Source organism: Schistocerca americana, chromosome 2 (genome assembly GCF_021461395.2).
Source record: "Schistocerca americana isolate TAMUIC-IGC-003095 chromosome 2, iqSchAmer2.1, whole genome shotgun sequence".
Lineage (NCBI taxonomy): Eukaryota > Metazoa > Arthropoda > Insecta > Orthoptera > Acrididae > Schistocerca > Schistocerca americana.
In genome coordinates this window covers 40386480-40406768 of record NC_060120.1, presented here as the reverse complement: position 1 = coordinate 40406768, position 20289 = coordinate 40386480, and the positions used below count along the sequence as shown (strand labels likewise).

The 20289-nt window shown below is 52.6% G+C and overlaps 58 non-coding genes across 58 annotated transcripts; 39 read left to right on the top strand and 19 right to left on the bottom strand.

The window, feature by feature from the left end:
* Positions 1-1621: 1621 nt before the first annotated feature.
* Positions 1622-1694, top strand: Trnav-cac. Its single transcript has one exon. It is a non-coding gene; the product is annotated as a tRNA-Val (tRNA).
* Positions 1695-1852: 158 nt separating this feature from the next.
* On the top strand, positions 1853-1925 carry Trnav-aac. Its single transcript has one exon. It is a non-coding gene; the product is annotated as a tRNA-Val (tRNA).
* Positions 1926-2119: 194 nt separating this feature from the next.
* Positions 2120-2191, bottom strand: Trnap-agg. The gene has a single exon. It is a non-coding gene; the product is annotated as a tRNA-Pro (tRNA).
* A 402-nt stretch (positions 2192-2593) lies between these two features.
* Positions 2594-2666, top strand: Trnav-cac. The gene has a single exon. It is a non-coding gene; the product is annotated as a tRNA-Val (tRNA).
* A 158-nt stretch (positions 2667-2824) lies between these two features.
* Positions 2825-2897, top strand: Trnav-aac. The gene has a single exon. It is a non-coding gene; the product is annotated as a tRNA-Val (tRNA).
* A 194-nt stretch (positions 2898-3091) lies between these two features.
* Trnap-agg lies at positions 3092-3163 on the bottom strand. Its single transcript has one exon. It is a non-coding gene; the product is annotated as a tRNA-Pro (tRNA).
* Positions 3164-3565: 402 nt separating this feature from the next.
* Trnav-cac lies at positions 3566-3638 on the top strand. The gene has a single exon. It is a non-coding gene; the product is annotated as a tRNA-Val (tRNA).
* A 158-nt stretch (positions 3639-3796) lies between these two features.
* Positions 3797-3869, top strand: Trnav-aac. The gene has a single exon. It is a non-coding gene; the product is annotated as a tRNA-Val (tRNA).
* A 194-nt stretch (positions 3870-4063) lies between these two features.
* Positions 4064-4135, bottom strand: Trnap-agg. The gene has a single exon. It is a non-coding gene; the product is annotated as a tRNA-Pro (tRNA).
* A 402-nt stretch (positions 4136-4537) lies between these two features.
* Positions 4538-4610, top strand: Trnav-cac. Its single transcript has one exon. It is a non-coding gene; the product is annotated as a tRNA-Val (tRNA).
* A 158-nt stretch (positions 4611-4768) lies between these two features.
* Positions 4769-4841, top strand: Trnav-aac. Its single transcript has one exon. It is a non-coding gene; the product is annotated as a tRNA-Val (tRNA).
* Positions 4842-5035: 194 nt separating this feature from the next.
* Positions 5036-5107, bottom strand: Trnap-agg. The gene has a single exon. It is a non-coding gene; the product is annotated as a tRNA-Pro (tRNA).
* Positions 5108-5509: 402 nt separating this feature from the next.
* Positions 5510-5582, top strand: Trnav-cac. Its single transcript has one exon. It is a non-coding gene; the product is annotated as a tRNA-Val (tRNA).
* Positions 5583-5740: 158 nt separating this feature from the next.
* On the top strand, positions 5741-5813 carry Trnav-aac. Its single transcript has one exon. It is a non-coding gene; the product is annotated as a tRNA-Val (tRNA).
* Positions 5814-6007: 194 nt separating this feature from the next.
* On the bottom strand, positions 6008-6079 carry Trnap-agg. Its single transcript has one exon. It is a non-coding gene; the product is annotated as a tRNA-Pro (tRNA).
* A 402-nt stretch (positions 6080-6481) lies between these two features.
* Trnav-cac lies at positions 6482-6554 on the top strand. The gene has a single exon. It is a non-coding gene; the product is annotated as a tRNA-Val (tRNA).
* A 158-nt stretch (positions 6555-6712) lies between these two features.
* Trnav-aac lies at positions 6713-6785 on the top strand. The gene has a single exon. It is a non-coding gene; the product is annotated as a tRNA-Val (tRNA).
* Positions 6786-6979: 194 nt separating this feature from the next.
* On the bottom strand, positions 6980-7051 carry Trnap-agg. The gene has a single exon. It is a non-coding gene; the product is annotated as a tRNA-Pro (tRNA).
* A 402-nt stretch (positions 7052-7453) lies between these two features.
* Positions 7454-7526, top strand: Trnav-cac. Its single transcript has one exon. It is a non-coding gene; the product is annotated as a tRNA-Val (tRNA).
* A 158-nt stretch (positions 7527-7684) lies between these two features.
* Positions 7685-7757, top strand: Trnav-aac. The gene has a single exon. It is a non-coding gene; the product is annotated as a tRNA-Val (tRNA).
* A 194-nt stretch (positions 7758-7951) lies between these two features.
* Trnap-agg lies at positions 7952-8023 on the bottom strand. Its single transcript has one exon. It is a non-coding gene; the product is annotated as a tRNA-Pro (tRNA).
* Positions 8024-8425: 402 nt separating this feature from the next.
* Positions 8426-8498, top strand: Trnav-cac. Its single transcript has one exon. It is a non-coding gene; the product is annotated as a tRNA-Val (tRNA).
* A 158-nt stretch (positions 8499-8656) lies between these two features.
* On the top strand, positions 8657-8729 carry Trnav-aac. Its single transcript has one exon. It is a non-coding gene; the product is annotated as a tRNA-Val (tRNA).
* A 194-nt stretch (positions 8730-8923) lies between these two features.
* Trnap-agg lies at positions 8924-8995 on the bottom strand. The gene has a single exon. It is a non-coding gene; the product is annotated as a tRNA-Pro (tRNA).
* Positions 8996-9397: 402 nt separating this feature from the next.
* On the top strand, positions 9398-9470 carry Trnav-cac. Its single transcript has one exon. It is a non-coding gene; the product is annotated as a tRNA-Val (tRNA).
* A 158-nt stretch (positions 9471-9628) lies between these two features.
* On the top strand, positions 9629-9701 carry Trnav-aac. The gene has a single exon. It is a non-coding gene; the product is annotated as a tRNA-Val (tRNA).
* A 194-nt stretch (positions 9702-9895) lies between these two features.
* Trnap-agg lies at positions 9896-9967 on the bottom strand. Its single transcript has one exon. It is a non-coding gene; the product is annotated as a tRNA-Pro (tRNA).
* Positions 9968-10369: 402 nt separating this feature from the next.
* On the top strand, positions 10370-10442 carry Trnav-cac. Its single transcript has one exon. It is a non-coding gene; the product is annotated as a tRNA-Val (tRNA).
* Positions 10443-10600: 158 nt separating this feature from the next.
* On the top strand, positions 10601-10673 carry Trnav-aac. The gene has a single exon. It is a non-coding gene; the product is annotated as a tRNA-Val (tRNA).
* A 194-nt stretch (positions 10674-10867) lies between these two features.
* Positions 10868-10939, bottom strand: Trnap-agg. The gene has a single exon. It is a non-coding gene; the product is annotated as a tRNA-Pro (tRNA).
* Positions 10940-11341: 402 nt separating this feature from the next.
* Trnav-cac lies at positions 11342-11414 on the top strand. The gene has a single exon. It is a non-coding gene; the product is annotated as a tRNA-Val (tRNA).
* A 158-nt stretch (positions 11415-11572) lies between these two features.
* Trnav-aac lies at positions 11573-11645 on the top strand. The gene has a single exon. It is a non-coding gene; the product is annotated as a tRNA-Val (tRNA).
* Positions 11646-11839: 194 nt separating this feature from the next.
* On the bottom strand, positions 11840-11911 carry Trnap-agg. The gene has a single exon. It is a non-coding gene; the product is annotated as a tRNA-Pro (tRNA).
* A 402-nt stretch (positions 11912-12313) lies between these two features.
* On the top strand, positions 12314-12386 carry Trnav-cac. The gene has a single exon. It is a non-coding gene; the product is annotated as a tRNA-Val (tRNA).
* Positions 12387-12544: 158 nt separating this feature from the next.
* Positions 12545-12617, top strand: Trnav-aac. Its single transcript has one exon. It is a non-coding gene; the product is annotated as a tRNA-Val (tRNA).
* Positions 12618-12811: 194 nt separating this feature from the next.
* On the bottom strand, positions 12812-12883 carry Trnap-agg. Its single transcript has one exon. It is a non-coding gene; the product is annotated as a tRNA-Pro (tRNA).
* Positions 12884-13285: 402 nt separating this feature from the next.
* On the top strand, positions 13286-13358 carry Trnav-cac. Its single transcript has one exon. It is a non-coding gene; the product is annotated as a tRNA-Val (tRNA).
* Positions 13359-13516: 158 nt separating this feature from the next.
* Positions 13517-13589, top strand: Trnav-aac. The gene has a single exon. It is a non-coding gene; the product is annotated as a tRNA-Val (tRNA).
* Positions 13590-13783: 194 nt separating this feature from the next.
* Positions 13784-13855, bottom strand: Trnap-agg. The gene has a single exon. It is a non-coding gene; the product is annotated as a tRNA-Pro (tRNA).
* A 402-nt stretch (positions 13856-14257) lies between these two features.
* Positions 14258-14330, top strand: Trnav-cac. The gene has a single exon. It is a non-coding gene; the product is annotated as a tRNA-Val (tRNA).
* A 158-nt stretch (positions 14331-14488) lies between these two features.
* On the top strand, positions 14489-14561 carry Trnav-aac. The gene has a single exon. It is a non-coding gene; the product is annotated as a tRNA-Val (tRNA).
* A 194-nt stretch (positions 14562-14755) lies between these two features.
* On the bottom strand, positions 14756-14827 carry Trnap-agg. The gene has a single exon. It is a non-coding gene; the product is annotated as a tRNA-Pro (tRNA).
* Positions 14828-15229: 402 nt separating this feature from the next.
* On the top strand, positions 15230-15302 carry Trnav-cac. The gene has a single exon. It is a non-coding gene; the product is annotated as a tRNA-Val (tRNA).
* Positions 15303-15460: 158 nt separating this feature from the next.
* Trnav-aac lies at positions 15461-15533 on the top strand. Its single transcript has one exon. It is a non-coding gene; the product is annotated as a tRNA-Val (tRNA).
* Positions 15534-15727: 194 nt separating this feature from the next.
* Positions 15728-15799, bottom strand: Trnap-agg. Its single transcript has one exon. It is a non-coding gene; the product is annotated as a tRNA-Pro (tRNA).
* A 402-nt stretch (positions 15800-16201) lies between these two features.
* Positions 16202-16274, top strand: Trnav-cac. Its single transcript has one exon. It is a non-coding gene; the product is annotated as a tRNA-Val (tRNA).
* Positions 16275-16432: 158 nt separating this feature from the next.
* Trnav-aac lies at positions 16433-16505 on the top strand. The gene has a single exon. It is a non-coding gene; the product is annotated as a tRNA-Val (tRNA).
* A 194-nt stretch (positions 16506-16699) lies between these two features.
* On the bottom strand, positions 16700-16771 carry Trnap-agg. The gene has a single exon. It is a non-coding gene; the product is annotated as a tRNA-Pro (tRNA).
* Positions 16772-17173: 402 nt separating this feature from the next.
* Trnav-cac lies at positions 17174-17246 on the top strand. The gene has a single exon. It is a non-coding gene; the product is annotated as a tRNA-Val (tRNA).
* Positions 17247-17404: 158 nt separating this feature from the next.
* Positions 17405-17477, top strand: Trnav-aac. The gene has a single exon. It is a non-coding gene; the product is annotated as a tRNA-Val (tRNA).
* A 194-nt stretch (positions 17478-17671) lies between these two features.
* On the bottom strand, positions 17672-17743 carry Trnap-agg. Its single transcript has one exon. It is a non-coding gene; the product is annotated as a tRNA-Pro (tRNA).
* A 402-nt stretch (positions 17744-18145) lies between these two features.
* Trnav-cac lies at positions 18146-18218 on the top strand. Its single transcript has one exon. It is a non-coding gene; the product is annotated as a tRNA-Val (tRNA).
* A 158-nt stretch (positions 18219-18376) lies between these two features.
* Trnav-aac lies at positions 18377-18449 on the top strand. The gene has a single exon. It is a non-coding gene; the product is annotated as a tRNA-Val (tRNA).
* A 194-nt stretch (positions 18450-18643) lies between these two features.
* On the bottom strand, positions 18644-18715 carry Trnap-agg. Its single transcript has one exon. It is a non-coding gene; the product is annotated as a tRNA-Pro (tRNA).
* A 402-nt stretch (positions 18716-19117) lies between these two features.
* On the top strand, positions 19118-19190 carry Trnav-cac. Its single transcript has one exon. It is a non-coding gene; the product is annotated as a tRNA-Val (tRNA).
* Positions 19191-19348: 158 nt separating this feature from the next.
* Positions 19349-19421, top strand: Trnav-aac. Its single transcript has one exon. It is a non-coding gene; the product is annotated as a tRNA-Val (tRNA).
* Positions 19422-19615: 194 nt separating this feature from the next.
* On the bottom strand, positions 19616-19687 carry Trnap-agg. The gene has a single exon. It is a non-coding gene; the product is annotated as a tRNA-Pro (tRNA).
* Positions 19688-20089: 402 nt separating this feature from the next.
* On the top strand, positions 20090-20162 carry Trnav-cac. The gene has a single exon. It is a non-coding gene; the product is annotated as a tRNA-Val (tRNA).
* The last annotated feature ends 127 nt before the right edge of the window (positions 20163-20289 follow it).

Below are 20289 nucleotides of genomic sequence, written 5' to 3'. Positions count from 1 at the left end.
TGGACTCCACGTAATAACGGCGAATATGAACGAGCTCGTGATGGATATGTCCAACATTTATCGGTGGCGTCATATCCGGTGGTCGTAACTGCTGGAATAGACGCGCTGTAAGACCTGTCTGACTATATCGTAAGATCCTTGTTGTTCGAGCTAGAAAAATCGCTAAGCACTGTAATTCAACATTTTTAAGGGCTAAACCACCTTTATACTGAGGTAAAGCGGTAGCCTTGAAGGCGACTTTAAAAATATTACCTCGCCAAATGTACCAGCCTGCAAGGGCTAAGATTCTGTTGGCAATATCAGGAGGAATAGGGAGAACAGCGGCAACATGGTAAATCTTGCTGAGAACATAATAATTGACGAAATGTGCTCTCTGAATCCTGTCTAAACACCGCATATTGTGCTCTCGAATCAAAGCGCGAAGGACGTTGAGCTTCTGTTCCCAATTCACTCTTACCATTTCCCGTGGATTCGGAGTGAGAATCAAACCAAGGTGCTTGAGCTGGTTGGTTGCCTCTAACCAAACGGTGTCCGCGAAGCGAGCCTGCGGACCTAGATGCAAGACTTTGGATTTCCGTTCGTTAAGGCGTGCACCGCAGGCGCTGGCATACTGTTGTACAAGCCGTCGCACGGTATCGAACTCTTCGTCGTTGTTGATAAGGACGCTGATATCGTCCGCATAGGCATGACAGACGGTCTTTGTATTCAGCGTTTGAAGACCCGGTAAGGTGACGGAAAACGTTTTCAGTAGTGGCTCTATAGCAATGGCGAAAAGAGTCGTAGAAAGCGGGCACCCTTGTCGCAAACCTTGTTGAATGGGCACAGGGGCTGTTAACTGGCCGTTGAATTTCACGCGGGAAGACGTATTGCAGATACAGTTCCTGATGATCTGTACGAAATGATGGTTGAAACCCAGTTTGTCCAGCGTTCGGAATAGAAATCCATGGTTAGTCCGATCAAATGCCTTATCGAAGTCAAAAAAGACTATTGCCAACGTGGTCTTGCAAATCCAAGTCAAATATGCAATATCTCGGTATTCGCACAGGGCGTCTATCATCGATCGACCAGTAACCACGTTCATGTGGTATGAACCAAGCACTTTACTAAGGACTGGCTTGAGCCTGGCATTCAGAATCCGAGTAAAGATTTTGAAATCTGCATTGAGTAGGGTGATTGGTCGCAAGTTATTGAGTGAAGTCCCCCCCTAGACCAACGAGCCCTGTGACACGGCGAATGCCAATTATTCCAGTCCCTCGATGTCGTCCAGGGTGTCCTGGAAGTCTCGTGTACGCTGGCGGGATGGGGGCGGCGCGAATTCCCGCGGTCGGCGGCCTTCCTGGGCTATTGGTACCTTCATGTAGAGCTGCCGCTGGGCTCGCACTGCCTGCTGCTGAGAAAGTGATTGCTTTTGCTGATATGACTTGCAATAACGACTGCGCGAAACGCCGCTATCTCGTTAGGGGTGCTACGGCAGACACCCTCTCAAGCGCCCCGAAGACTTCTTGAGCCCTCGGCTGTGATGGGTTCCAGGCTGACAAAAGAACTGTCGTGTGTGCATTCGCGGACGAGAGAAAGTCTGAGGCAAGTTCGAATGAACAAGGATGGACTCCTCAGGTCCGTCGTTTCCGTAGTGTAGCGGTTATCACATCTGCTTCACACGCTGAAGGTCCCAAGTTCGATCCCGGGCGGGAACAGTATTTTCCTGCCTATGTCGTATTGTCCTCCAATGAGCCACGTCGTGTGTGGATCTGCTGCATGTCCCTTCGTTTTGCAAGTACCACATTTATTGAATTTTTTAGTTACGATGGCAACATCACTACAAGTTGTCTGTGAAGTAAGGTGCACACAAGCAGTTTCCGTGGTGTAGCGGTTATCACGTCTGCCTAACACGCAGAAGGTCCCCGGTTCGATCCCGGGCGGAAACACTTTTTCATCACTTTAAGCAAGACGTACTAACATGCATCTGCTACCATCTGTACCCGAAACCTTCGTAATCGCCTTCACGCGTCGGACCCGAGTGTCAATTGCTCACATCGAATAAGAAATTCATTTGATATTGACGGCGAGCTTTTTGCGCTGACTCAGCCACTGACGTGCGATCAGTTTGCATAAAACGCTAGGGCTCGTCCGGGATTTGAACCCGGGACCTCCTGCACCCTAAGCAGGAATCATACCCCTAGACCAACGAGCCCTGTGACACGGCGAATGCCAATTATTCCAGTCCCTCGATGTCGTCCAGGGTGTCCTGGAAGTCTCGTGTACGCTGGCGGGATGGGGGCGGCGCGAATTCCCGCGGTCGGCGGCCTTCCTGGGCTATTGGTACCTTCATGTAGAGCTGCCGCTGGGCTCGCACTGCCTGCTGCTGAGAAAGTGATTGCTTTTGCTGATATGACTTGCAATAACGACTGCGCGAAACGCCGCTATCTCGTTAGGGGTGCTACGGCAGACACCCTCTCAAGCGCCCCGAAGACTTCTTGAGCCCTCGGCTGTGATGGGTTCCAGGCTGACAAAAGAACTGTCGTGTGTGCATTCGCGGACGAGAGAAAGTCTGAGGCAAGTTCGAATGAACAAGGATGGACTCCTCAGGTCCGTCGTTTCCGTAGTGTAGCGGTTATCACGTCTGCTTCACACGCTGAAGGTCCCAAGTTCGATCCCGGGCGGGAACAGTATTTTCCTGCCTATGTCGTATTGTCCTCCAATGAGCCACGTCGTGTGTGGATCTGCTGCATGTCCCTTCTTTTTGCAAGTACCACATTTATTGAATTTTTTAGTTACGATGGCAACATCACTACAAGTTGTCTGTGAAGTAAGGTGCACACAAGCAGTTTCCGTGGTGTAGCGGTTATCACGTCTGCCTAACACGCAGAAGGTCCCCGGTTCGATCCCGGGCGGAAACACTTTTTCATCACTTTAAGCAAGACGTACTAACATGCATCTGCTACCATCTGTACCCGAAACCTTCGTAATCGCCTTCACGCGTCGGACCCGAGTGTCAATTGCTCACATCGAATAAGAAATTCATTTGATATTGACGGCGAGCTTTTTGCGCTGACTCAGCCACTGACGTGCGATCAGTTTGCATAAAACGCTAGGGCTCGTCCGGGATTTGAACCCGGGACCTCCTGCACCCTAAGCAGGAATCATACCCCTAGACCAACGAGCCCTGTGACACGGCGAATGCCAATTATTCCAGTCCCTCGATGTCGTCCAGGGTGTCCTGGAAGTCTCGTGTACGCTGGCGGGATGGGGGCGGCGCGAATTCCCGCGGTCGGCGGCCTTCCTGGGCTATTGGTACCTTCATGTAGAGCTGCCGCTGGGCTCGCACTGCCTGCTGCTGAGAAAGTGATTGCTTTTGCTGATATGACTTGCAATAACGACTGCGCGAAACGCCGCTATCTCGTTAGGGGTGCTACGGCAGACACCCTCTCAAGCGCCCCGAAGACTTCTTGAGCCCTCGGCTGTGATGGGTTCCAGGCTGACAAAAGAACTGTCGTGTGTGCATTCGCGGACGAGAGAAAGTCTGAGGCAAGTTCGAATGAACAAGGATGGACTCCTCAGGTCCGTCGTTTCCGTAGTGTAGCGGTTATCACATCTGCTTCACACGCTGAAGGTCCCAAGTTCGATCCCGGGCGGGAACAGTATTTTCCTGCCTATGTCGTATTGTCCTCCAATGAGCCACGTCGTGTGTGGATCTGCTGCATGTCCCTTCGTTTTGCAAGTACCACATTTATTGAATTTTTTAGTTACGATGGCAACATCACTACAAGTTGTCTGTGAAGTAAGGTGCACACAAGCAGTTTCCGTGGTGTAGCGGTTATCACGTCTGCCTAACACGCAGAAGGTCCCCGGTTCGATCCCGGGCGGAAACACTTTTTCATCACTTTAAGCAAGACGTACTAACATGCATCTGCTACCATCTGTACCCGAAACCTTCGTAATCGCCTTCACGCGTCGGACCCGAGTGTCAATTGCTCACATCGAATAAGAAATTCATTTGATATTGACGGCGAGCTTTTTGCGCTGACTCAGCCACTGACGTGCGATCAGTTTGCATAAAACGCTAGGGCTCGTCCGGGATTTGAACCCGGGACCTCCTGCACCCTAAGCAGGAATCATACCCCTAGACCAACGAGCCCTGTGACACGGCGAATGCCAATTATTCCAGTCCCTCGATGTCGTCCAGGGTGTCCTGGAAGTCTCGTGTACGCTGGCGGGATGGGGGCGGCGCGAATTCCCGCGGTCGGCGGCCTTCCTGGGCTATTGGTACCTTCATGTAGAGCTGCCGCTGGGCTCGCACTGCCTGCTGCTGAGAAAGTGATTGCTTTTGCTGATATGACTTGCAATAACGACTGCGCGAAACGCCGCTATCTCGTTAGGGGTGCTACGGCAGACACCCTCTCAAGCGCCCCGAAGACTTCTTGAGCCCTCGGCTGTGATGGGTTCCAGGCTGACAAAAGAACTGTCGTGTGTGCATTCGCGGACGAGAGAAAGTCTGAGGCAAGTTCGAATGAACAAGGATGGACTCCTCAGGTCCGTCGTTTCCGTAGTGTAGCGGTTATCACGTCTGCTTCACACGCTGAAGGTCCCAAGTTCGATCCCGGGCGGGAACAGTATTTTCCTGCCTATGTCGTATTGTCCTCCAATGAGCCACGTCGTGTGTGGATCTGCTGCATGTCCCTTCTTTTTGCAAGTACCACATTTATTGAATTTTTTAGTTACGATGGCAACATCACTACAAGTTGTCTGTGAAGTAAGGTGCACACAAGCAGTTTCCGTGGTGTAGCGGTTATCACGTCTGCCTAACACGCAGAAGGTCCCCGGTTCGATCCCGGGCGGAAACACTTTTTCATCACTTTAAGCAAGACGTACTAACATGCATCTGCTACCATCTGTACCCGAAACCTTCGTAATCGCCTTCACGCGTCGGACCCGAGTGTCAATTGCTCACATCGAATAAGAAATTCATTTGATATTGACGGCGAGCTTTTTGCGCTGACTCAGCCACTGACGTGCGATCAGTTTGCATAAAACGCTAGGGCTCGTCCGGGATTTGAACCCGGGACCTCCTGCACCCTAAGCAGGAATCATACCCCTAGACCAACGAGCCCTGTGACACGGCGAATGCCAATTATTCCAGTCCCTCGATGTCGTCCAGGGTGTCCTGGAAGTCTCGTGTACGCTGGCGGGATGGGGGCGGCGCGAATTCCCGCGGTCGGCGGCCTTCCTGGGCTATTGGTACCTTCATGTAGAGCTGCCGCTGGGCTCGCACTGCCTGCTGCTGAGAAAGTGATTGCTTTTGCTGATATGACTTGCAATAACGACTGCGCGAAACGCCGCTATCTCGTTAGGGGTGCTACGGCAGACACCCTCTCAAGCGCCCCGAAGACTTCTTGAGCCCTCGGCTGTGATGGGTTCCAGGCTGACAAAAGAACTGTCGTGTGTGCATTCGCGGACGAGAGAAAGTCTGAGGCAAGTTCGAATGAACAAGGATGGACTCCTCAGGTCCGTCGTTTCCGTAGTGTAGCGGTTATCACGTCTGCTTCACACGCTGAAGGTCCCAAGTTCGATCCCGGGCGGGAACAGTATTTTCCTGCCTATGTCGTATTGTCCTCCAATGAGCCACGTCGTGTGTGGATCTGCTGCATGTCCCTTCGTTTTGCAAGTACCACATTTATTGAATTTTTTAGTTACGATGGCAACATCACTACAAGTTGTCTGTGAAGTAAGGTGCACACAAGCAGTTTCCGTGGTGTAGCGGTTATCACGTCTGCCTAACACGCAGAAGGTCCCCGGTTCGATCCCGGGCGGAAACACTTTTTCATCACTTTAAGCAAGACGTACTAACATGCATCTGCTACCATCTGTACCCGAAACCTTCGTAATCGCCTTCACGCGTCGGACCCGAGTGTCAATTGCTCACATCGAATAAGAAATTCATTTGATATTGACGGCGAGCTTTTTGAGCTGACTCAGCCACTGACGTCCGATCAGTTTGCACAAAACGCTAGGGCTCGTCCGGGATTTGAACCCGGGACCTCCTGCACCCTAAGCAGGAATCATACCCCTAGACCAACGAGCCCTGTGACACGGCGAATGCCAATTATTCCAGTCCCTCGATGTCGTCCAGGGTGTCCTGGAAGTCTCGTGTACGCTGGCGGGATGGGGGCGGCGCGAATTCCCGCGGTCGGCGGCCTTCCTGGGCTATTGGTACCTTCATGTAGAGCTGCCGCTGGGCTCGCACTGCCTGCTGCTGAGAAAGTGATTGCTTTTGCTGATATGACTTGCAATAACGACTGCGCGAAACGCCGCTATCTCGTTAGGGGTGCTACGGCAGACACCCTCTCAAGCGCCCCGAAGACTTCTTGAGCCCTCGGCTGTGATGGGTTCCAGGCTGACAAAAGAACTGTCGTGTGTGCATTCGCGGACGAGAGAAAGTCTGAGGCAAGTTCGAATGAACAAGGATGGACTCCTCAGGTCCGTCGTTTCCGTAGTGTAGCGGTTATCACATCTGCTTCACACGCTGAAGGTCCCAAGTTCGATCCCGGGCGGGAACAGTATTTTCCTGCCTATGTCGTATTGTCCTCCAATGAGCCACGTCGTGTGTGGATCTGCTGCATGTCCCTTCGTTTTGCAAGTACCACATTTATTGAATTTTTTAGTTACGATGGCAACATCACTACAAGTTGTCTGTGAAGTAAGGTGCACACAAGCAGTTTCCGTGGTGTAGCGGTTATCACGTCTGCCTAACACGCAGAAGGTCCCCGGTTCGATCCCGGGCGGAAACACTTTTTCATCACTTTAAGCAAGACGTACTAACATGCATCTGCTACCATCTGTACCCGAAACCTTCGTAATCGCCTTCACGCGTCGGACCCGAGTGTCAATTGCTCACATCGAATAAGAAATTCATTTGATATTGACGGCGAGCTTTTTGCGCTGACTCAGCCACTGACGTGCGATCAGTTTGCATAAAACGCTAGGGCTCGTCCGGGATTTGAACCCGGGACCTCCTGCACCCTAAGCAGGAATCATACCCCTAGACCAACGAGCCCTGTGACACGGCGAATGCCAATTATTCCAGTCCCTCGATGTCGTCCAGGGTGTCCTGGAAGTCTCGTGTACGCTGGCGGGATGGGGGCGGCGCGAATTCCCGCGGTCGGCGGCCTTCCTGGGCTATTGGTACCTTCATGTAGAGCTGCCGCTGGGCTCGCACTGCCTGCTGCTGAGAAAGTGATTGCTTTTGCTGATATGACTTGCAATAACGACTGCGCGAAACGCCGCTATCTCGTTAGGGGTGCTACGGCAGACACCCTCTCAAGCGCCCCGAAGACTTCTTGAGCCCTCGGCTGTGATGGGTTCCAGGCTGACAAAAGAACTGTCGTGTGTGCATTCGCGGACGAGAGAAAGTCTGAGGCAAGTTCGAATGAACAAGGATGGACTCCTCAGGTCCGTCGTTTCCGTAGTGTAGCGGTTATCACGTCTGCTTCACACGCTGAAGGTCCCAAGTTCGATCCCGGGCGGGAACAGTATTTTCCTGCCTATGTCGTATTGTCCTCCAATGAGCCACGTCGTGTGTGGATCTGCTGCATGTCCCTTCGTTTTGCAAGTACCACATTTATTGAATTTTTTAGTTACGATGGCAACATCACTACAAGTTGTCTGTGAAGTAAGGTGCACACAAGCAGTTTCCGTGGTGTAGCGGTTATCACGTCTGCCTAACACGCAGAAGGTCCCCGGTTCGATCCCGGGCGGAAACACTTTTTCATCACTTTAAGCAAGACGTACTAACATGCATCTGCTACCATCTGTACCCGAAACCTTCGTAATCGCCTTCACGCGTCGGACCCGAGTGTCAATTGCTCACATCGAATAAGAAATTCATTTGATATTGACGGCGAGCTTTCTGAGCTGACTCCGCCACTGACGTGCGATCAGTTTGCACAAAACGCTAGGGCTCGTCCGGGATTTGAACCCGGGACCTCCTGCACCCTAAGCAGGAATCATACCCCTAGACCAACGAGCCCTGTGACACGGCGAATGCCAATTATTCCAGTCCCTCGATGTCGTCCAGGGTGTCCTGGAAGTCTCGTGTACGCTGGCGGGATGGGGGCGGCGCGAATTCCCGCGGTCGGCGGCCTTCCTGGGCTATTGGTACCTTCATGTAGAGCTGCCGCTGGGCTCGCACTGCCTGCTGCTGAGAAAGTGATTGCTTTTGCTGATATGACTTGCAATAACGACTGCGCGAAACGCCGCTATCTCGTTAGGGGTGCTACGGCAGACACCCTCTCAAGCGCCCCGAAGACTTCTTGAGCCCTCGGCTGTGATGGGTTCCAGGCTGACAAAAGAACTGTCGTGTGTGCATTCGCGGACGAGAGAAAGTCTGAGGCAAGTTCGAATGAACAAGGATGGACTCCTCAGGTCCGTCGTTTCCGTAGTGTAGCGGTTATCACGTCTGCTTCACACGCTGAAGGTCCCAAGTTCGATCCCGGGCGGGAACAGTATTTTCCTGCCTATGTCGTATTGTCCTCCAATGAGCCACGTCGTGTGTGGATCTGCTGCATGTCCCTTCGTTTTGCAAGTACCACATTTATTGAATTTTTTAGTTACGATGGCAACATCACTACAAGTTGTCTGTGAAGTAAGGTGCACACAAGCAGTTTCCGTGGTGTAGCGGTTATCACGTCTGCCTAACACGCAGAAGGTCCCCGGTTCGATCCCGGGCGGAAACACTTTTTCATCACTTTAAGCAAGACGTACTAACATGCATCTGCTACCATCTGTACCCGAAACCTTCGTAATCGCCTTCACGCGTCGGACCCGAGTGTCAATTGCTCACATCGAATAAGAAATTCATTTGATATTGACGGCGAGCTTTTTGAGCTGACTCAGCCACTGACGTGCGATCAGTTTGCACAAAACGCTAGGGCTCGTCCGGGATTTCAACCCGGGACCTCCTGCACCCTAAGCAGGAATCATACCCCTAGACCAACGAGCCCTGTGACACGGCGAATGCCAATTATTCCAGTCCCTCGATGTCGTCCAGGGTGTCCTGGAAGTCTCGTGTACGCTGGCGGGATGGGGGCGGCGCGAATTCCCGCGGTCGGCGGCCTTCCTGGGCTATTGGTACCTTCATGTAGAGCTGCCGCTGGGCTCGCACTGCCTGCTGCTGAGAAAGTGATTGCTTTTGCTGATACGACTTGCAATAACGACTGCGCGAAACGCCGCTATCTCGTTAGGGGTGCTACGGCAGACACCCTCTCAAGCGCCCCGAAGACTTCTTGAGCCCTCGGCTGTGATGGGTTCCAGGCTGACAAAAGAACTGTCGTGTGTGCATTCGCGGACGAGAGAAAGTCTGAGGCAAGTTCGAATGAACAAGGATGGACTCCTCAGGTCCGTCGTTTCCGTAGTGTAGCGGTTATCACGTCTGCTTCACACGCTGAAGGTCCCAAGTTCGATCCCGGGCGGGAACAGTATTTTCCTGCCTATGTCGTATTGTCCTCCAATGAGCCACGTCGTGTGTGGATCTGCTGCATGTCCCTTCGTTTTGCAAGTACCACATTTATTGAATTTTTTAGTTACGATGGCAACATCACTACAAGTTGTCTGTGAAGTAAGGTGCACACAAGCAGTTTCCGTGGTGTAGCGGTTATCACGTCTGCCTAACACGCAGAAGGTCCCCGGTTCGATCCCGGGCGGAATCACTTTTTCATCACTTTAAGCAAGACGTACTAACATGCATCTGCTACCATCTGTACCCGAAACCTTCGTAATCGCCTTCACGCGTCGGACCCGAGTGTCAATTGCTCACATCGAATAAGAAATTCATTTGATATTGACGGCGAGCTTTCTGAGCTGACTCAGCCACTGACTTGCGATCAGTTTGCACAAAACGCTAGGGCTCGTCCGGGATTTGAACCCGGGACCTCCTGCACCCTAAGCAGGAATCATACCCCTAGACCAACGAGCCCTGTGACACGGCGAATGCCAATTATTCCAGTCCCTCGATGTCGTCCAGGGTGTCCTGGAAGTCTCGTGTACGCTGGCGGGATGGGGGCGGCGCGAATTCCCGCGGTCGGCGGCCTTCCTGGGCTATTGGTACCTTCATGTAGAGCTGCCGCTGGGCTCGCACTGCCTGCTGCTGAGAAAGTGATTGCTTTTGCTGATATGACTTGCAATAACGACTGCGCGAAACGCCGCTATCTCGTTAGGGGTGCTACGGCAGACACCCTCTCAAGCGCCCCGAAGACTTCTTGAGCCCTCGGCTGTGATGGGTTCCAGGCTGACAAAAGAACTGTCGTGTGTGCATTCGCGGACGAGAAAAAGTCTGAGGCAAGTTCGAATGAACAAGGATGGACTCCTCAGGTCCGTCGTTTCCGTAGTGTAGCGGTTATCACGTCTGCTTCACACGCTGAAGGTCCCCAGTTCGATCCCGGGCGGGAACAGTATTTTCCTGCCTATGTCGTATTGTCCTCCAATGAGCCACGTCGTGTGTGGATCTGCTGCATGTCCCTTCGTTTTGCAAGTACCACATTTATTGAATTTTTTAGTTACGATGGCAACATCACTACAAGTTGTCTGTGAAGTAATGTGCACACAAGCAGTTTCCGTGGTGTAGCGGTTATCACGTCTGCCTAACACGCAGAAGGTCCCCGGTTCGATCCCGGGCGGAAACACTTTTTCATCACTTTAAGCAAGACGTACTAACATGCATCTGCTACCATCTGTACCCGAAACCTTCGTAATCGCCTTCACGCGTCGGACCCGAGTGTCAATTGCTCACATCGAATAAGAAATTCATTTGATATTGACGGCGAGCTTTTTGAGCTGACTCAGCCACTGACGTGCGATCAGTTTGCACAAAACGCTAGGGCTCGTCCGGGATTTCAACCCGGGACCTCCTGCACCCTAAGCAGGAATCATACCCCTAGACCAACGAGCCCTGTGACACGGCGAATGCCAATTATTCCAGTCCCTCGATGTCGTCCAGGGTGTCCTGGAAGTCTCGTGTACGCTGGCGGGATGGGGGCGGCGCGAATTCCCGCGGTCGGCGGCCTTCCTGGGCTATTGGTACCTTCATGTAGAGCTGCCGCTGGGCTCGCACTGCCTGCTGCTGAGAAAGTGATTGCTTTTGCTGATATGACTTGCAATAACGACTGCGCGAAACGCCGCTATCTCGTTAGGGGTGCTACGGCAGACACCCTCTCAAGCGCCCCGAAGACTTCTTGAGCCCTCGGCTGTGATGGGTTCCAGGCTGACAAAAGAACTGTCGTGTGTGCATTCGCGGACGAGAGAAAGTCTGAGGCAAGTTCGAATGAACAAGGATGGACTCCTCAGGTCCGTCGTTTCCGTAGTGTAGCGGTTATCACGTCTGCTTCACACGCTGAAGGTCCCAAGTTCGATCCCGGGCGGGAACAGTATTTTCCTGCCTATGTCGTATTGTCCTCCAATGAGCCACGTCGTGTGTGGATCTGCTGCATGTCCCTTCGTTTTGCAAGTACCACATTTATTGAATTTTTTAGTTACGATGGCAACATCACTACAAGTTGTCTGTGAAGTAAGGTGCACACAAGCAGTTTCCGTGGTGTAGCGGTTATCACGTCTGCCTAACACGCAGAAGGTCCCCGGTTCGATCCCGGGCGGAAACACTTTTTCATCACTTTAAGCAAGACGTACTAACATGCATCTGCTACCATCTGTACCCGAAACCTTCGTAATCGCCTTCACGCGTCGGACCCGAGTGTCAATTGCTCACATCGAATAAGAAATTCATTTGATATTGACGGCGAGCATTTTGAGCTGACTCAGCCACTGACGTGCGATCAGTTTGCACAAAACGCTAGGGCTCGTCCGGGATTTGAACCCGGGACCTCCTGCACCCTAAGCAGGAATCATACCCCTAGACCAACGAGCCCTGTGACACGGCGAATGCCAATTATTCCAGTCCCTCGATGTCGTCCAGGGTGTCCTGGAAGTCTCGTGTACGCTGGCGGGATGGGGGCGGCGCGAATTCCCGCGGTCGGCGGCCTTCCTGGGCTATTGGTACCTTCATGTAGAGCTGCCGCTGGGCTCGCACTGCCTGCTGCTGAGAAAGTGATTGCTTTTGCTGATATGACTTGCAATAACGACTGCGCGAAACGCCGCTATCTCGTTAGGGGTGCTACGGCAGACACCCTCTCAAGCGCCCCGAAGACTTCTTGAGCCCTCGGCTGTGATGGGTTCCAGGCTGACAAAAGAACTGTCGTGTGTGCATTCGCGGACGAGAGAAAGTCTGAGGCAAGTTCGAATGAACAAGGATGGACTCCTCAGGTCCGTCGTTTCCGTAGTGTAGCGGTTATCACGTCTGCTTCACACGCTGAAGGTCCCAAGTTCGATCCCGGGCGGGAACAGTATTTTCCTGCCTATGTCGTATTGTCCTCCAATGAGCCACGTCGTGTGTGGATCTGCTGCATGTCCCTTCGTTTTGCAAGTACCACATTTATTGAATTTTTTAGTTACGATGGCAACATCACTACAAGTTGTCTGTGAAGTAAGGTGCACACAAGCAGTTTCCGTGGTGTAGCGGTTATCACGTCTGCCTAACACGCAGAAGGTCCCCGGTTCGATCCCGGGCGGAAACACTTTTTCATCACTTTAAGCAAGACGTACTAACATGCATCTGCTACCATCTGTACCCGAAACCTTCGTAATCGCCTTCACGCGTCGGACCCGAGTGTCAATTGCTCACATCGAATAAGAAATTCATTTGATATTGACGGCGAGCATTTTGAGCTGACTCAGCCACTGACGTGCGATCAGTTTGCACAAAACGCTAGGGCTCGTCCGGGATTTGAACCCGGGACCTCCTGCACCCTAAGCAGGAATCATACCCCTAGACCAACGAGCCCTGTGACACGGCGAATGCCAATTATTCCAGTCCCTCGATGTCGTCCAGGGTGTCCTGGAAGTCTCGTGTACGCTGGCGGGATGGGGGCGGCGCGAATTCCCGCGGTCGGCGGCCTTCCTGGGCTATTGGTACCTTCATGTAGAGCTGCCGCTGGGCTCGCACTGCCTGCTGCTGAGAAAGTGATTGCTTTTGCTGATATGACTTGCAATAACGACTGCGCGAAACGCCGCTATCTCGTTAGGGGTGCTACGGCAGACACCCTCTCAAGCGCCCCGAAGACTTCTTGAGCCCTCGGCTGTGATGGGTTCCAGGCTGACAAAAGAACTGTCGTGTGTGCATTCGCGGACGAGAGAAAGTCTGAGGCAAGTTCGAATGAACAAGGATGGACTCCTCAGGTCCGTCGTTTCCGTAGTGTAGCGGTTATCACGTCTGCTTCACACGCTGAAGGTCCCAAGTTCGATCCCGGGCGGGAACAGTATTTTCCTGCCTATGTCGTATTGTCCTCCAATGAGCCACGTCGTGTGTGGATCTGCTGCATGTCCCTTCGTTTTGCAAGTACCACATTTATTGAATTTTTTAGTTACGATGGCAACATCACTACAAGTTGTCTGTGCAGTAAGGTGCACACAAGCAGTTTCCGTGGTGTAGCGGTTATCACGTCTGCCTAACACGCAGAAGGTCCCCGGTTCGATCCCGGGCGGAAACACTTTTTCATCACTTTAAGCAAGACGTACTAACATGCATCTGCTACCATCTGTACCCGAAACCTTCGTAATCGCCTTCACGCGTCGGACCCGAGTGTCAATTGCTCACATCGAATAAGAAATTCATTTGATATTGACGGCGAGCATTTTGAGCTGACTCAGCCACTGACGTGCGATCAGTTTGCACAAAACGCTAGGGCTCGTCCGGGATTTGAACCCGGGACCTCCTGCACCCTAAGCAGGAATCATACCCCTAGACCAACGAGCCCTGTGACACGGCGAATGCCAATTATTCCAGTCCCTCGATGTCGTCCAGGGTGTCCTGGAAGTCTCGTGTACGCTGGCGGGATGGGGGCGGCGCGAATTCCCGCGGTCGGCGGCCTTCCTGGGCTATTGGTACCTTCATGTAGAGCTGCCGCTGGGCTCGCACTGCCTGCTGCTGAGAAAGTGATTGCTTTTGCTGATATGACTTGCAATAACGACTGCGCGAAACGCCGCTATCTCGTTAGGGGTGCTACGGCAGACACCCTCTCAAGCGCCCCGAAGACTTCTTGAGCCCTCGGCTGTGATGGGTTCCAGGCTGACAAAAGAACTGTCGTGTGTGCATTCGCGGACGAGAGAAAGTCTGAGGCAAGTTCGAATGAACAAGGATGGACTCCTCAGGTCCGTCGTTTCCGTAGTGTAGCGGTTATCACGTCTGCTTCACACGCTGAAGGTCCCAAGTTCGATCCCGGGCGGGAACAGTATTTTCCTGCCTATGTCGTATTGTCCTCCAATGAGCCACGTCGTGTGTGGATCTGCTGCATGTCCCTTCGTTTTGCAAGTACCACATTTATTGAATTTTTTAGTTACGATGGCAACATCACTACAAGTTGTCTGTGAAGTAAGGTGCACACAAGCAGTTTCCGTGGTGTAGCGGTTATCACGTCTGCCTAACACGCAGAAGGTCCCCGGTTCGATCCCGGGCGGAAACACTTTTTCATCACTTTAAGCAAGACGTACTAACATGCATCTGCTACCATCTGTACCCGAAACCTTCGTAATCGCCTTCACGCGTCGGACCCGAGTGTCAATTGCTCACATCGAATAAGAAATTCATTTGATATTGACGGCGAGCATTTTGAGCTGACTCAGCCACTGACGTGCGATCAGTTTGCACAAAACGCTAGGGCTCGTCCGGGATTTGAACCCGGGACCTCCTGCACCCTAAGCAGGAATCATACCCCTAGACCAACGAGCCCTGTGACACGGCGAATGCCAATTATTCCAGTCCCTCGATGTCGTCCAGGGTGTCCTGGAAGTCTCGTGTACGCTGGCGGGATGGGGGCGGCGCGAATTCCCGCGGTCGGCGGCCTTCCTGGGCTATTGGTACCTTCATGTAGAGCTGCCGCTGGGCTCGCACTGCCTGCTGCTGAGAAAGTGATTGCTTTTGCTGATATGACTTGCAATAACGACTGCGCGAAACGCCGCTATCTCGTTAGGGGTGCTACGGCAGACACCCTCTCAAGCGCCCCGAAGACTTCTTGAGCCCTCGGCTGTGATGGGTTCCAGGCTGACAAAAGAACTGTCGTGTGTGCATTCGCGGACGAGAGAAAGTCTGAGGCAAGTTCGAATGAACAAGGATGGACTCCTCAGGTCCGTCGTTTCCGTAGTGTAGCGGTTATCACGTCTGCTTCACACGCTGAAGGTCCCAAGTTCGATCCCGGGCGGGAACAGTATTTTCCTGCCTATGTCGTATTGTCCTCCAATGAGCCACGTCGTGTGTGGATCTGCTGCATGTCCCTTCGTTTTGCAAGTACCACATTTATTGAATTTTTTAGTTACGATGGCAACATCACTACAAGTTGTCTGTGAAGTAAGGTGCACACAAGCAGTTTCCGTGGTGTAGCGGTTATCACGTCTGCCTAACACGCAGAAGGTCCCCGGTTCGATCCCGGGCGGAAACACTTTTTCATCACTTTAAGCAAGACGTACTAACATGCATCTGCTACCATCTGTACCCGAAACCTTCGTAATCGCCTTCACGCGTCGGACCCGAGTGTCAATTGCTCACATCGAATAAGAAATTCATTTGATATTGACGGCGAGCTTTCTGAGCTGACTCAGCCACTGACGTGCGATCAGTTTGCACAAAACGCTAGGGCTCGTCCGGGATTTGAACCCGGGACCTCCTGCACCCTAAGCAGGAATCATACCCCTAGACCAACGAGCCCTGTGACACGGCGAATGCCAATTATTCCAGTCCCTCGATGTCGTCCAGGGTGTCCTGGAAGTCTCGTGTACGCTGGCGGGATGGGGGCGGCGCGAATTCCCGCGGTCGGCGGCCTTCCTGGGCTATTGGTACCTTCATGTAGAGCTGCCGCTGGGCTCGCACTGCCTGCTGCTGAGAAAGTGATTGCTTTTGCTGATATGACTTGCAATAACGACTGCGCGAAACGCCGCTATCTCGTTAGGGGTGCTACGGCAGACACCCTCTCAAGCGCCCCGAAGACTTCTTGAGCCCTCGGCTGTGATGGGTTCCAGGCTGACAAAAGAACTGTCGTGTGTGCATTCGCGGACGAGAAAAAGTCTGAGGCAAGTTCGAATGAACAAGGATGGACTCCTCAGGCCCGTCGTTTCCGTAGTGTAGCGGTTATCACGTCTGCTTCACACGCTGAAGGTCCCCAGTTCGATCCCGGGCGGGAACAGTATTTTCCTGCCTATGTCGTATTGTCCTCCAATGAGCCACGTCGTGTGTGGATCTGCTGCATGTCCCTTCGTTTTGCAAGTACCACATTTATTGAATTTTTTAGTTACGATGGCAACATCACTACAAGTTGTCTGTGAAGTAATGTGCACACAAGCAGTTTCCGTGGTGTAGCGGTTATCACGTCTGCCTAACACGCAGAAGGTCCCCGGTTCGATCCCGGGCGGAAACACTTTTTCATCACTTTAAGCAAGACGTACTAACATGCATCTGCTACCATCTGTACCCGAAACCTTCGTAATCGCCTTCACGCGTCGGACCCGAGTGTCAATTGCTCACATCGAATAAGAAATTCATTTGATATTGACGGCGAGCTTTTTGAGCTGACTCAGCCACTGACGTGCGATCAGTTTGCACAAAACGCTAGGGCTCGTCCGGGATTTCAACCCGGGACCTCCTGCACCCTAAGCAGGAATCATACCCCTAGACCAACGAGCCCTGTGACACGGCGAATGCCAATTATTCCAGTCCCTCGATGTCGTCCAGGGTGTCCTGGAAGTCTCGTGTACGCTGGCGGGATGGGGGCGGCGCGAATTCCCGCGGTCGGCGGCCTTCCTGGGCTATTGGTACCTTCATGTAGAGCTGCCGCTGGGCTCGCACTGCCTGCTGCTGAGAAAGTGATTGCTTTTGCTGATATGACTTGCAATAACGACTGCGCGAAACGCCGCTATCTCGTTAGGGGTGCTACGGCAGACACCCTCTCAAGCGCCCCGAAGACTTCTTGAGCCCTCGGCTGTGATGGGTTCCAGGCTGACAAAAGAAATGTCGTGTGTGCATTCGCGGACGAGAGAAAGTCTGAGGCAAGTTCGAATGAACAAGGATGGACTCCTCAGGTCCGTCGTTTCCGTAGTGTAGCGGTTATCACGTCTGCTTCACACGCTGAAGGTCCCAAGTTCGATCCCGGGCGGGAACAGTATTTTCCTGCCTATGTCGTATTGTCCTCCAATGAGCCACGTCGTGTGTGGATCTGCTGCATGTCCCTTCGTTTTGCAAGTACCACATTTATTGAATTTTTTAGTTACGATGGCAACATCACTACAAGTTGTCTGTGAAGTAAGGTGCACACAAGCAGTTTCCGTGGTGTAGCGGTTATCACGTCTGCCTAACACGCAGAAGGTCCCCGGTTCGATCCCGGGCGGAAACACTTTTTCATCACTTTAAGCAAGACGTACTAACATGCATCTGCTACCATCTGTACCCGAAACCTTCGTAATCGCCTTCACGCGTCGGACCCGAGTGTCAATTGCTCACATCGAATAAGAAATTCATTTGATATTGACGGCGAGCATTTTGAGCTGACTCAGCCACTGACGTGCGATCAGTTTGCACAAAACGCTAGGGCTCGTCCGGGATTTGAACCCGGGACCTCCTGCACCCTAAGCAGGAATCATACCCCTAGACCAACGAGCCCTGTGACACGGCGAATGCCAATTATTCCAGTCCCTCGATGTCGTCCAGGGTGTCCTGGAAGTCTCGTGTACGCTGGCGGGATGGGGGCGGCGCGAATTCCCGCGGTCGGCGGCCTTCCTGGGCTATTGGTACCTTCATGTAGAGCTGCCGCTGGGCTCGCACTGCCTGCTGCTGAGAAAGTGATTGCTTTTGCTGATATGACTTGCAATAACGACTGCGCGAAACGCCGCTATCTCGTTAGGGGTGCTACGGCAGACACCCTCTCAAGCGCCCCGAAGACTTCTTGAGCCCTCGGCTGTGATGGGTTCCAGGCTGACAAAAGAACTGTCGTGTGTGCATTCGCGGACGAGAGAAAGTCTGAGGCAAGTTCGAATGAACAAGGATGGACTCCTCAGGTCCGTCGTTTCCGTAGTGTAGCGGTTATCACGTCTGCTTCACACGCTGAAGGTCCCAAGTTCGATCCCGGGCGGGAACAGTATTTTCCTGCCTATGTCGTATTGTCCTCCAATGAGCCACGTCGTGTGTGGATCTGCTGCATGTCCCTTCGTTTTGCAAGTACCACATTTATTGAATTTTTTAGTTACGATGGCAACATCACTACAAGTTGTCTGTGAAGTAAGGTGCACACAAGCAGTTTCCGTGGTGTAGCGGTTATCACGTCTGCCTAACACGCAGAAGGTCCCCGGTTCGATCCCGGGCGGAAACACTTTTTCATCACTTTAAGCAAGACGTACTAACATGCATCTGCTACCATCTGTACCCGAAACCTTCGTAATCGCCTTCACGCGTCGGACCCGAGTGTCAATTGCTCACATCGAATAAGAAATTCATTTGATATTGACGGCGAGCTTTTTGAGCTGACTCAGCCACTGACGTGCGATCAGTTTGCACAAAACGCTAGGGCTCGTCCGGGATTTGAACCCGGGACCTCCTGCACCCTAAGCAGGAATCATACCCCTAGACCAACGAGCCCTGTGACACGGCGAATGCCAATTATTCCAGTCCCTCGATGTCGTCCAGGGTGTCCTGGAAGTCTCGTGTACGCTGGCGGGATGGGGGCGGCGCGAATTCCCGCGGTCGGCGGCCTTCCTGGGCTATTGGTACCTTCATGTAGAGCTGCCGCTGGGCTCGCACTGCCTGCTGCTGAGAAAGTGATTGCTTTTGCTGATATGACTTGCAATAACGACTGCGCGAAACGCCGCTATCTCGTTAGGGGTGCTACGGCAGACACCCTCTCAAGCGCCCCGAAGACTTCTTGAGCCCTCGGCTGTGATGGGTTCCAGGCTGACAAAAGAACTGTCGTGTGTGCATTCGCGGACGAGAGAAAGTCTGAGGCAAGTTCGAATGAACAAGGATGGACTCCTCAGGTCCGTCGTTTCCGTAGTGTAGCGGTTATCACGTCTGCTTCACACGCTGAAGGTCCCAAGTTCGATCCCGGGCGGGAACAGTATTTTCCTGCCTATGTCGTATTGTCCTCCAATGAGCCACGTCGTGTGTGGATCTGCTGCATGTCCCTTCGTTTTGCAAGTACCACATTTATTGAATTTTTTAGTTACGATGGCAACATCACTACAAGTTGTCTGTGCAGTAAGGTGCACACAAGCAGTTTCCGTGGTGTAGCGGTTATCACGTCTGCCTAACACGCAGAAGGTCCCCGGTTCGATCCCGGGCGGAAACACTTTTTCATCACTTTAAGCAAGACGTACTAACATGCATCTGCTACCATCTGTACCCGAAACCTTCGTAATCGCCTTCACGCGTCGGACCCGAGTGTCAATTGCTCACATCGAATAAGAAATTCATTTGATATTGACGGCGAGCATTTTGAGCTGACTCAGCCACTGACGTGCGATCAGTTTGCACAAAACGCTAGGGCTCGTCCGGGATTTGAACCCGGGACCTCCTGCACCCTAAGCAGGAATCATACCCCTAGACCAACGAGCCCTGTGACACGGCGAATGCCAATTATTCCAGTCCCTCGATGTCGTCCAGGGTGTCCTGGAAGTCTCGTGTACGCTGGCGGGATGGGGGCGGCGCGAATTCCCGCGGTCGGCGGCCTTCCTGGGCTATTGGTACCTTCATGTAGAGCTGCCGCTGGGCTCGCACTGCCTGCTGCTGAGAAAGTGATTGCTTTTGCTGATATGACTTGCAATAACGACTGCGCGAAACGCCGCTATCTCGTTAGGGGTGCTACGGCAGACACCCTCTCAAGCGCCCCGAAGACTTCTTGAGCCCTCGGCTGTGATGGGTTCCAGGCTGACAAAAGAACTGTCGTGTGTGCATTCGCGGACGAGAGAAAGTCTGAGGCAAGTTCGAATGAACAAGGATGGACTCCTCAGGTCCGTCGTTTCCGTAGTGTAGCGGTTATCACGTCTGCTTCACACGCTGAAGGTCCCAAGTTCGATCCCGGGCGGGAACAGTATTTTCCTGCCTATGTCGTATTGTCCTCCAATGAGCCACGTCGTGTGTGGATCTGCTGCATGTCCCTTCGTTTTGCAAGTACCACATTTATTGAATTTTTTAGTTACGATGGCAACATCACTACA